At 40.3% G+C, this 13025-nt stretch overlaps 1 long non-coding RNA gene across 1 annotated transcript; it reads left to right on the top strand.

Moving 5' to 3' along the window:
- Positions 1-8028: 8028 nt before the first annotated feature.
- LOC116375734 (uncharacterized) lies at positions 8029-8933 on the top strand. Its single transcript, XR_004211113.1, has 3 exons — positions 8029-8241; positions 8391-8434; positions 8594-8933. It is a non-coding gene; the product is annotated as an uncharacterized LOC116375734 (long non-coding RNA).
- Positions 8934-13025: the final 4092 nt, after the last annotated feature.

The following is a 13025-nucleotide window of genomic DNA, read 5'->3' as shown; positions in this document are numbered from 1 at the left end:
TATGTCTGAGCACCGTCTCAGATTATTGCATGTTATGCTTTTTTCGTAACGTTTAAAAAAAATCTGACACAGCGGTTAAATTAAGAACCAGTGTATCTTTAATTATATGTAAAACATGTATCTTTCGTCAAAGTTTATGAGGAGTATTTCTATTATCTGACGTAGCTCTCTGTAATTACTCCGGATATTTTGGAGGCATTTCTGAACATGGCGCCAATGTAAACCGAGATTTGTGGATATAAATATGCATATTATCGAACAAAACATAAATGTATTGTGTAACATGATGTCATATGAGTGTCATCTGATGAAGGTTATCAAAGGTTAGTGATACATTTTATCTCTAATTCTGCTTTTGTGCCTCTATCTTTGGCTGGGAAAAATGGCTGTTTGCTTTTTTTAATTTGGTGGTGATCTAACATAAATACATGTTGTGTTTTCAATGTAAAACATTTTTAAAAATCGGGCACGATGGTTAGATTAACAAGATGTTTATCTTTCATTTGCTGTATTGGACTTGTTAAAAAATTAGGGAGGACAATAAAAATATTTTATGAGCATGGACTTTTTTCTATGAGAGCATATTGGATGACTGTCATTCATAGTCCATTCACCCAACTCAATGTAACATTGATAGGTTCAGGCTGCTACATAATACTGGAATTTTCCCTATACTCATCATGAGGTTGCTATGGCCCTGGTGGCAATATATTTATAAAACCTAAAGCTTAGCTTGACTTGGAAGAGTTCCAGTGTTGGATACCCTTAGCCAGCTAGCTAACATAAATAGCATTCCTCTCTGTTTGAGCCGGTTGTTTGAGTAGGCAAAATTTGCTAGTTGCATTAGCATTAAATCTAAGTGAAAGAAATACAACAAAATAGCTCTCGCTCTATGCTGCTTATCCTTAGTTTTTTTAATAAATTCATTTGTTAACTTTTCAGCTATTGTCTTTTTCTTTCTCTTTGAGTCAACTACTCACCAAGTTTTATGCACTGCAGTGCTAGCTAGCTGTAGCTTATTCTTTCAGTACTCGATTCATTCTCTGATCCTTTGATTGGCTGGACAGCAAGTCAGTTCACGCTGCAAGCGTCAATGTACCAAGAGGAGGACGGAAAATATGTTCCATAATTGGGAAAGGTGTGCCGCTAGAAGGGACAGCTCGACAACATTCGGTGGAATTGTAGAGCGTTAAATTCAAACTACAGAATTATAAATATTTAACTTTCATAAAATCCCAGAGTATTATATGAAAATAAAGCTTAACTCTTAGCTTAACTTAACTTAATCCAGCCGCGGTATCTGATTTCAAAAAGGCTTTACGGTGAAAGCACACCATACAATTATCTGAGGACAGCGCCCCACATACAAAACCATGAAAAACATATTTCAACCGGGGAGGTGCGACACGAAAGTCGGAAATGGCGATATAATAAATACCTTACCGTTGATGATCTTCTTCTGTTGGCACTCCAAAAGGTCCCAGTTACATCACAAATGGTCCTTTTGTTCGATAATGTCCTTCTTTATATCCCTAACTCAGTTTAGCCAACACGCTTCAGTCAATAATCCACCCAGTTTCCCTCCATCAAAATGCATACAAAATGAATCGCAAACATTACTAATAAACTTTTCAAAAAAGTCAAACAACGTTTATAATCAAACCTTAGGTACCCTAATACGTAAATAAATGATACAATTTAAGACAGAGAATCGTTATTGTCTTTACCGGAGAAAAATAGCAAAGAACGCGCTCTCGTCCATGCGCAAGGAAACACTACAGCCAAAAGGGGAGCCACCTAGAAAAACTATAATTTCTGGCTCATTTTTCCAAAAAACAGCCTGAAACTCTTTCTAAAGACTGACATCTAGTGGAAGCTCTAGGAACTGCAATCTGGGAGGATTTCGCATTAATAATAAAACTGACAGCCATTGAAAACAGTAGGCTGAACATCTTTTGGGGGGAGTGGTGGTTTGTCCTCTGGGTTTTGCCTGCCATATCAGTTCTGTTATACTCACATACATTATTTTAATAGTTTTAGAAACTTTAGAGTGTTTTCTATCCAAATCTACCAATTATGCATATCCTAGCTTCTGGGCCTGAGTAACAGGTAGTTTACTTTGGGCATGCTTTTCATCTGGACGTCAAAATACTGCCACCTATCCCAAACATGTTAAATAAACTATTAGGGTGTTAAGGTTCCTGTAGGAACATGTTATGTCCCATTTATTGTAATATTAACAATAAGAATAATACAAATAACATTGAGTGGCAAACTTGTAAAGTCACAATTTCATTTTATTGCCTTTAAAAGTCACAGAAATCTCACTTCCAGACATCACATAAATCTCTGGTCTCCCTTGTCAATCTCTACAGCATAACATGTTCCATTCATACAACATTTGTTGGTAATTTACCCTCCTCATCAATTCCCAGAACATATTTCCTAATTAACAACATAGTCATTTTCACTGATGCTGAATACTCAATATTAAAAATAACATGGAACCCCATTGCCACTCCCAATCCCATGGAGATGTCCTCCAGCTCTTCAGCTAGCCAAGCTACATTGCCTGTAATGTTAGATGGTAATTGTTGTATAAGTGTTGGTACGTTTTATCTGACGTTAGCTAGCTAGCTAGGTAAAGTTACTCTAACGTTAGCTAACTTTAGCTAGCTATATTCAATATTGAGACATTTTCTGAGCTCTGAGCTCTGTATCAACCTCCATGAACAGGTAAGACAGACACACACACACACACACGCAGACACAGACACAGACATAGACACACACACACACACACACACACACACACACACACACACACACACACACACACACACACACACACACACACACACACACACACACACACACACACACACACACACACACCAACACACAGATAACCCAATGGAGGTTATGTTAATCTTTTAAAAAAGAAGAATGCATAATACTGATCAGATTAGTTGAATTTGATTATGAATACTCTTTGTGTTTATGTTGTGTTTGTGTCTAATTTGTCTTTCAGATTGGTGTATTGGGGTGGACTGTTCTATCCTCTGTATTTCAAAACAAAGCAAGACATTTAAAGCTCACTATGGATCTACAAACAGGTTAGCCTTTACAAAGTCTTTGGATGTATTTGCAGTGTGATTATTGTGTGTTCTGTGTAATTCCTTTGTCCAATGCTAACTGAATTATAAATGTCTCGTGTCATTTTGTATATGAGAAGAGAAGTTGTTTCTTTGGGGAAGGGGGAAGTTTCTTTTCTTCCATTCTGTATTTTTGAACAAAATTCAACTCCAGTTTAAGAACTGGGATAAATTACGCATCTCATTGTGGGGTAGGCCACATGTTATAAAAGTTCCTAAACTGAATTACGTCATCAGCATGTTTCCACTGTTCAAACCCGCCTAAACCTTTAACACCATAGCCAAAATTATTACTCAGTATATTGGTACTATTAAAAGGGCCATCATTAACCTTTTTGGGATAGGGGGCAGCATTTTCACTTTTGGATGAATTGCATGCCCAGAGTGAACTGCCTCCTACTCTGTCCCAGAAGCTAATATATGCATATTGTTGTTAGTATTGGATAGAAAACACTCTGAAGTTTCTAAAACCGTTTGAATGATATCTGTGAGTATAACAGAACTCATATGGCAGGTGAAAACCTGAAAAAATCCAACCAGGAAGTGGGACATCTGAGGTTTGTAGTTTTTCAAAGCTTGGCCTACCGAATACACATTGAGATATGGATGAGGTTGCACTTCCTAGGGCTTCCACTAGATGTCAACCGTCTTTTGAAACTTGAATGATGATTCTACTATAAAGGAGGGCCTCATGAATCCTCCTTGAGTCAGTGGTCTGGCAGAGAGCCTTAGTCTCATGACGCGCGCTCCCGACAGAGTTACCTCTCGTTCCGGTGCTTCTGTGAAGACAAAGGAAATCTCCGGTTGGAACATTATTGATGTTTTATGTTAAAAACATCCTAACGATTGATTCCATACATCGTTTGACATGTTTCTAAAGGACTGTAACAGAACTTTTTGAGTTTTTGTCTGGATGAAGTGCCTGCGCCTCATGAAGATGGATTACTGGGCTGAACACGCTAACAACAAGTGGCTATTTGGACATAAATGATGGAACTTTATGGAACAAACCAGTCATTTGATCATAAAAGGTAATATTTATGGTGTTGTTTCCAACTTTGTTGATTCCAAAATGGAGGATATTCCTCTGGCTGTTTTGGGTTCTCAGATTATGCTTTTTCTGTGAATTCTTTTTAAAATCTGACACAGCGGTTGCATTAAGGAGAAGTCTATCTTTAATTCTGTGAATAACACTAGTATATTTTATCAATGTTTATTATGAGTATTTCTGCAAAATCACCAGATGTTTTGGAATCAAAACATTACTGCACGTAAGGCGCTAATGTAAACTGAGATGTTTTGATATAAATATGCACATTATCGAACAAAACATACATGTATTGTGTAACATGATGTCCTATGAGTGTCATCTGATGAAGATCATCAAAGGTTAGTGATTAATTTTATCTATATTTCTGCTTTTTGTGACTCCTATCTTTGGCTGGAAAAATGTTTTTTTCGACTTGGCCGTGGATCTAACATAATCATATGTTGCGCTTTAGCTGTAAAGCATTATTTAATTCGGACATGATGGCTAGATTAACAAGATGTTTATCTTTCATTTGCTGTATTGGACTTGTTAATGTGTGAAAGTTACATATTTAAAAAATATATTTTTGAATTTCGTGTGCTGCCTTTTCAGCGGAATGTTGTCGAGGGGTTCCCTGCGCTAGAAAGGTTATCCTAGCTAGATTACAGGCAAATATTTAGAAGTTAGGAATAATTAATCAAGAAGACTTTATAATTGCCCAAATAGTCTCTCTTTATTTGGGTTAACATGGAAGAAGAACTTAATGTCCCATTTGGAGCATCATATTATCTAAGTCAACACTTAAATGTGGGACTGCAGAATCCCATAATGTCCAAACTAAGAAATATAATGTCAGATAAAGAGAGACATCTTCACCTATCCTGACAAGCTCTGCTTCGTTATGGGACAACCATAAATACAAATTAGGAGGACAGGTTGTTGTCTGGAAAGAGTTGTATAGATTTTGTTTTAGCCTCAACATTAATTATTTCACTTTTGCTTTTAGTGTCAACCTGAATTTGAGTGTGGCTGTGGAAGACTGGTCCCTTGATGATGTCTCCAAGTGGTTGAGTACCAATAATCTCCATGATTCCATGGTTAACAATCTGTCTGAAGAATGCCAACTCTATTGTATTTTCTACTTTGCAACAAACATACTTTATCTGTGTCCAGACTACTCACACATATTGGCCTCTATCACCAGCAAGAACCATGTTTTCTAATTACCTGTTGACTTAATGGGTGTGGGAAAACAAATAGATGTTTCAGTGCCTATCGGTCACAGAGCACTTTTAAGCGCCAACTTACATGAGAATTCCCCTCATGATGAATTTGAGACTGGGACTGAATCCATTGAAGATGACGTGAGCGATATAGAGAGTCATTTAAAGCTCATGAACATGTTCTAGGCACACTGAACAGCTAATAGAAGGTCTAAAAAACTATATTTGTCTTTTTATTTTGAAAATCAGGGAAGAACACTTCATCCCAGCTACAGTACAGAATAGCATTGTTGAGGACCTCAGCACCGATGTTGATGTATTTATGACACACTATAGCCATGTCCTCAGGTTTCACTTTACAAATAAGCAAATACATTTGGATAAAGATGATGATCTCAGGGACTTGCATAACAACTCTGCAGTATTTGAGTGGATGCTCTGATTGGATGCTGGAGCATTACTGTGTGAAAGAATTGGGCATGGTCAGGCCAAATGAAGTACCCCTGAGCAACAAAGATGGTTATAAAACAAGGTCATTTCAATACATCACATTGGTCAGAATACTACACAAAATAGCAAGTAATGAAGAGGTCTGGGCCACCTTGAATCAAGACCAAAAGCCACATAATGATGACATTCTGGAAGACTTTACTGATAGTGAATTGTTCAAATCAAATCCCAACCTAATCTAGATGCATTTGAAGTTGTCAATCCACTAGGTTCTAAAAAAGGCAAGCACAAATTGACCACAGTGTACTTTAGATTAGGAAATCTTGACCACAATGATACTTCCCAAATCCAAAATACATACATCTACACACTAGTTCATCGCTGCCTCATTCAGAAACAAGTCACCACTTACGAAGAAGTATTCAAGATATGTGAACTCCAGGAATTGGAAACACAGAGACACAATCACAACAAACTCAGCAGATAATCACTCTGCACATGCAGTTGCAAGGTTGAGCAAAAACATTTCCTCTGGTCACATTAATTCCTTCTGCTTGGCTACCAAGGGAGACATTTGCTCAAATATCACTGAAGAGGAATTCACCATGCATGACACAGCCAACTACAAGTACCACCTTAAGGCTGTGTGAAGAAAATCCAGACAATCAATCGATGTATGGCATCAAAAAAGCCTATTACTTCTTTCAACTGAATCATGTGCCATCTCCAATTACCTATCTGTTTCCACCAGACTTCATGCATGACCTTGATGAGGGCCTCATACCCACAGTGCTCAGACTAGTGCTACAACAACTGGTACAAGAGAGTCAAATTACTCTTGCCCAGATTACTCTTGCCTGGGGTGGCAGGGTAGCCTAGTGGTTAAAGAGTTGGACTAGTGACCGGAAGGTTGCAATTTCAAACCCCCAAGCTGACAAGGTACAAATCAGTTATTCTGCCCCTGAACAGGTAGTTAACCCACTGTTCATAGGCTGTCATTGAAAATAAGAATTTGTTCTTAACTGACTCACCTAGTTAAATAAAATACATTTAAAAAAATTAACTATGAGATTGAGAATTTGTTTTATGGCAAACGAAATAAGTGTTTTCTAAACCTGTGCCACTATCTGAGAGAGTCCCAAAGGAAGAATGGCCATCTATCCAGAAGTGCATCAAAAAACATTTACACTTTTCTGTTTACTCCCCCAAATTATTGGTAGTCAAATACAAAATGGCAGTGCTTAGGATCTCTACCTCCTGCTTCGAGAGATATCCAACATCAGTTTTAATAAGATATCTAGCAGAAAAAACACTGAATTTCAAGGTCTCTTCCAGGAGCTGTTTCCAGGGAAGACAATCCCAAAGATGCACCATCTCGTCCACTACCCTAACCTGCTACTTGCCTATGGACCTTTGATCCACCAGTCCACCATGCCATTTGAAGCGAAACACCAATATATCAAGAGGCTCTCAGCATTTGTGGGAAACGTAAAAATATAACGAAGACCCTGAAAAAAGACATCTGCTCAGACGATGCTGGGAGCAAACCAACAACAACTGTCTTGGCAACACAACAACATACTGTGCAGACACAAGAAATGTCCCACTGCATGCATTTCCAAACTCTGCCCTTGCAATATAAAGTGCCAGATTTGGAGAAGCGATCAGAGCAAAATCATTCACCAAGACCAACGCAGTGAACAACACGCAGTACAATGCAGGAGACTATCTGGTCATCGACACTGCTCATTCAGAAGAGATCCATCTGTTCATAGAAGTATGTGGAATATTTCCTTGGTGCTTGTATGATAAAGTATTACCACCAGCCAGTTTCTACAGCCATCACCACACACACATGGTTCAACACAGTCAATAAATTGATTTGTCACACCCTGATCTGTTTCACCTGTCTTTGTGATTGTCTCCACCCCCCTCCAGGTGTCACACATCTTCCCTATTATCCCCTGTGTATTTATAACTGTGTTCTTAGTTTATTCGTGGCCAGTTCATCTTGTTTGTCAAGTCAACCCGTGTTTTTGTATTCAGCGCCTGCTTTTCCCAGTCTCTCCTTTTTCTCACCCTCCTGGTTTTGACCCTTTTCTGACTCTGAGCCACTCTGCCTGACCACTCTGCCTGACCACTCTGCCTGGCCACTCTGCCTGGCCAACCTGTACCTTTGCCCCACCTCTGGATTGTTGACCTCTGCCTACCCTGAGCCTGCCGTCCGGTACTGTTTCCCAACCTCTGGTTTACTGACCCCCTACCTGCCTTGACTTGTCTATTGCCACCCCCTGTTGGAATATTAAACCAATTTGACATATCTGGGTCTTACCTTGATTCCTGATAGGATTGCTATAAGGCCTGGTGAGATCAATTTCCATGGGTAAGATGGATACAGGGACCCAGAAGGAAGAGTATACATTCCACTAATTCATTGATTTATTCACTTATTAAGCACAACACACTTATTTTCATATGCGTTTCCTATTCTGATATACACTGACATTTTCTTTTGTATTTTTTTCCCCACAGAATACCACATTGATGGAGAGACATTGTCATTAGACCAAAGAATGGTAATGCAACTCTTTCCAATGATCAAAAGTTCTAACCAAATTCACAAAATTCTATGGATAATATAAAAGCTGTAAATAGTTAAGTCAATGTATGATTGTTATCTGCATCATTGATCCTATTCCAATTCTCTGCTCTTTTTTTATTTGTTTCTGAGCCAGAAAGCACAAAACTATTAGTGTTAACAGCTGTAGCAAACAGCCCAGCAAAATGACACACCAATTGGCCTTCATCATGACATATCAACTGGCCAGCAACAGGACACATCAGGCAGTCCTCTATACTCAGGGGCTCCTGAATGGTGCAGTGGTCTAACGCACTGAATCACAATGCTAGAGGTGTCACTGCAGACCTGGGGCATCCCATATAGGGTGGTGCACAATTTGCCCAGCGTCTTCTGGGTTTGGCTGGGGAAGGCCATCATTGTAATTATGAATTTGTTCTTAACTGACTTGCCTAGCTAAATAAAATACTGTTGTCAGAATCGCTGATAGCATAGCACATACACAACTTTTACATGATAATGTCATTTGTATTAAACGTAATTGTCTAAATGAAATGTGCTTGCTTTTAGTAGCCCACTACCCAGCAATACATGGATTTGTGCAGTGTTCATTCAAAAGTACCCCCTTGTTGAGAGACCAAACAGGGAAGGGATATGTAAAGATTCTTCAGTTTTTCTACTCACATTAATTCACAATAACATTTTTACACCATTGTGCCTACCCAGACCATAATGTGCTGGCTTAGATATTTTCTTCTCATGTTACAAGACATCACAAGACCATCTCTCGTCTGCTCCTTTGACCTCAGTACCAATAATTCGTCATTACATTTCTCCTGTCCACAAACATTGAGTCATGGCACGGCATAAATACAAAAAAAAAGAATGGCAACCGCTTGCTGACGTTGCCCAAGTACAGGAAATGAGGAAGAGGTTTGGGAGGCAAGGTATCAGGAATCAAGGTAAGACCCATGTGCAGACTGTGTGAAGTAACAATGTTTATTGTAATAGGGGCAGGCGAACGACAGGACAAGGCAGTCCGGGATCAGAACCAGAGGTGGGGCAACAGTACCGGGCGGCAGGCTCAGGATAAGGCATAGGTTGGTAATCCAGGGGGGGCAAAGGAACAGGTCGGCAGGCAGAGTGATCAGGCAGGTGGGCTGGGAGTCAGGACCGGCAAGGGTCAACACCAGGAGGGTGACAAAAGAGACTGGGGAAAAAGCATGACCTGAGACACAAAACTCTGGTTAACTTGGACAAACTGGCCAAGACAGACAGAAAACACAGGTATAAATACCCAGGGGATAAGTGGGGAAGATTGGTGACACCTGGAGAGGGGTGGAGACAAGCACAAGGACAGGTGAAACAGATCAGGGCGTGACACAAGGGGAAAAAAATAAGCTCAGATGACACCAAAAATGAAGACCCGACCAAAATAGCCAAGGTAACTGCATACAAATAATGTTCAGCACGTCAAAGTCGAACCGCTGATCACAGATCAGTTTTTAAGATCATAAATAAGACTGATCCTAGATCAGATGCTTTATGAATATGGGACATTTTGCCTTTTTATATAGACTTTGATCAGGTTTGATGCTGTATGTATTAATATTTGCTAATATTTATATTTGATTTTCAGATTGAGAATGGTGAGGATTCATTCAGTCAGAAGTTACATGTTGAAAAGATGCAGGTGGAGTGCCAAAAAAAGAGTCCCAACATAAGTTACCTACAAGACAAAAGGACTGAAATATAACTTATGAAACGGCACCAAGGACATCTTAAAACAATACCCAGCACTCCTTTTGTCAGCCATTGTAACAAGTTCTGTCATCTGAATTGAAGATGTATTGATGATGCATTATAAACAAATAGACTTTTAGATTTTCTCCGAGATAAGAAGAAAATTGGGTATGAATCTGGATAGAGAAAATCTGTCCGGATTTGGCACAATGGCCAACAAAATCATTGCAGAAGCAGAGAGGGGTATGGCCGTGGAGTTGCTGAATCTCTACAAGTTGGCACTTTTCACACACACAGAGGCTCACAAAGGTCATTTTTTATATACAGTAACATGGATAAGAAAACCCTTAACAGAATGGAGCCATTCTAATCCAGCCTTATTATTGTACACCCTCCAATTTAAGGTCTGAAGATCTCTGCAGCCATTTTGCTCCTCCCCTACATCTTCAAAGAAGATCCAAGAGGGTTGTATGTCACAGACAGGGTATTTATTTCCCAGCAGACAAATACATCAATGCAAAGTTAGTAGTACTGTGTAAGGTGTACTGTGCTCAGTTGTTAACTTACTGTTTGAAATATGACTTGAGTAATCTTCCTTTTAAATGTTTTTATTTATTACACTGTGTTTGTTCTGGACCTGGGGACTGTGAAAAGACCCCTGGTAGCATGCCTGGTGGGGTAAGTGTGTGTGTGTTAGTGTTGTGTGTAAGTTGACTACGCAAACTATTTAGAATTTCCAAAACATTGTTTCTTATGAAAACAAGAAGTGACAGTCAGTCTTTCCTCAACTGTCAGCCAAGAGAGAGTGGCATGCATAGTATTAGTATTCGCCCTCTAATTACAATGAAGAGTGAGATGTGCGGCTCTGTTCTGGGCCAGCTGAAGCTTAACAGGGTCTTTCTCTGCAGCAATTGATCATATGACTGGACAATAATCAAGATAAGATAAAACTAGAGCCTGCAGGACTTGCTTTGTGGTGTGTGAGAATATCTCTTTTTTATGGAGAGACCTCTCCCCATCTTTACAACAATTGAATCTATATTTTTTGACCATGACAGTTTACAATCTAAGGTAGCACTAAGTAATTTAGTCTCCTCAACTTGTTCAGCAGCCACAACATTGAATACCAGATTCAGTTGAGGTCTAGAACTTTAGCGAATGATTTGTACCAAATGTTTAGGACCAACTTATTACCCAACTCTTTGTTAAGGGCTAGATTCAATCCAATCTCAATTTTTGGTTATGCACCTTTTAAAGTAAATGTTTCTGTGTTCTCGGAGACCGCATTCACCATTTTTGCTGCATACGTCGGCTCAATCGGAAATTACCTTTAAAAAGGTCAATCCCACTATAACGCGGATTTAATCTAGCTTTTAGTATTATAATATATCAAGGGTGCGTTAACAAAATGTATACTGTATGTATAGCACAACCCATCCATGCATATACTCTGACACAGACACAACAACGAAACACACGTTCACTACTGACTGCCTGCTGAAATCTTTGGCAGATGCCTGTCTGCCTTTGGAGGTGATTCAATAAAGCAGAACACAGACAACAGCAGAAGTGCCCCATAACAGCCCCAAATAGCATGAGTGTTTAACTACTATATTAGAAGTTTGGCAAGGGATTTGACTCAAATCCTGTTTTCCTTCAATTGTTGCCGGAGCCTAAATCCTCTACTGTCGATCAACCAGAGACACCTTCACTGCAGCACTCGCTAGCTAGGTCTCCTGGGTGACGATGCAAAGATGAGGGGATTTTCAGTCAATAGCAGGAATTAGAGCCTGATACCCCCCATAAAAAATTGTTAATGCGACTGCTACATCCTCCTGGAGAGGATCTGGTGTTGCTGAGGCGGGGTTATAAAACACCACTCCACTGTACTTCTCTAAATGTCCTTTTAAATATTTACCTCAAATGACTGGTGAAGAGCAAGATGACACTGCAAGAATTGTTGATTCTCTATTCAACTCATCATATTAATGGGTGTAAACATGGCAGGGCGTTTACAGCCTGCTGTACTGGGGAGATATTCCAGATAAACAGTAACAGGTCTAATTGCCTATAAACGTCTGAAGTGATAGAGACGTCCAATTAAGAGCTAGTGTTGATGAGTGACAGTTAAAGAAACATAGATGATAAAATTAAAGGTATTGTACGTTATCGGGGATAAGAGCGACTGGAAATTAGACACTATAAACATTTTATATATAGTACCAGTCAAAAGTTGAACACACCTACTCAAGAAATGCACCTTTTGTAACGGCTGTTGGAAGGAGAGGACCAAGGTGCAGCGTGGTATGTGTCCATATTTATTTAATGAACACAGCAATAACAAAGAGAACGACCGAAACAGTTCTGGCTGGTGCAGACACACAACAGGCAGCTCTGGCGCAGGAAGTGGACCCCACTCCACCATAGTCTTGGCCCACTTAAGTGGCGTGAAGGGCGACTGTGAAGGGCGTCTCCGGCAGCGCCGGAGTGAAGGGCGGCTATGGCAGCGCCGGAGTGAAGGGCGGCTATGGCAGCGCCGGAGTAAAGGCCGGCTCTGGCAGCTCCTGACTGACTGGCGGCTCTGGCAGCTCCTGACTGACGGGCGGCTCTGGCAGCTCCTGACTGACGGGCGGCTCTGGCAGCGCTGGACAGGCAGGATCACCTGGAGGGAGGAGAGGGAGAGACAGCCTGGTGCGTGGTGCTGCCACAGGATGCCTGGTGCGTGGAGGAGGCACCAGATACACAGGGCCGAGGAGGCGCACTGGCGGTCTCGAGTACCGAGCCTGCACAACCTGTCCTGGCTGGATACCCCCTGTAGCCCGGCAAGTGCGGCGGCGTGGAACAGA

The sequence above is a fragment of the Oncorhynchus kisutch genome, linkage group LG10, assembly GCF_002021735.2.
Source record: "Oncorhynchus kisutch isolate 150728-3 linkage group LG10, Okis_V2, whole genome shotgun sequence".
Classification (NCBI taxonomy): domain Eukaryota; kingdom Metazoa; phylum Chordata; class Actinopteri; order Salmoniformes; family Salmonidae; genus Oncorhynchus; species Oncorhynchus kisutch.
The sequence above is the reverse complement of the archived record's forward strand: the minus strand, read 5'-3'. Positions and strand labels throughout refer to the sequence as shown.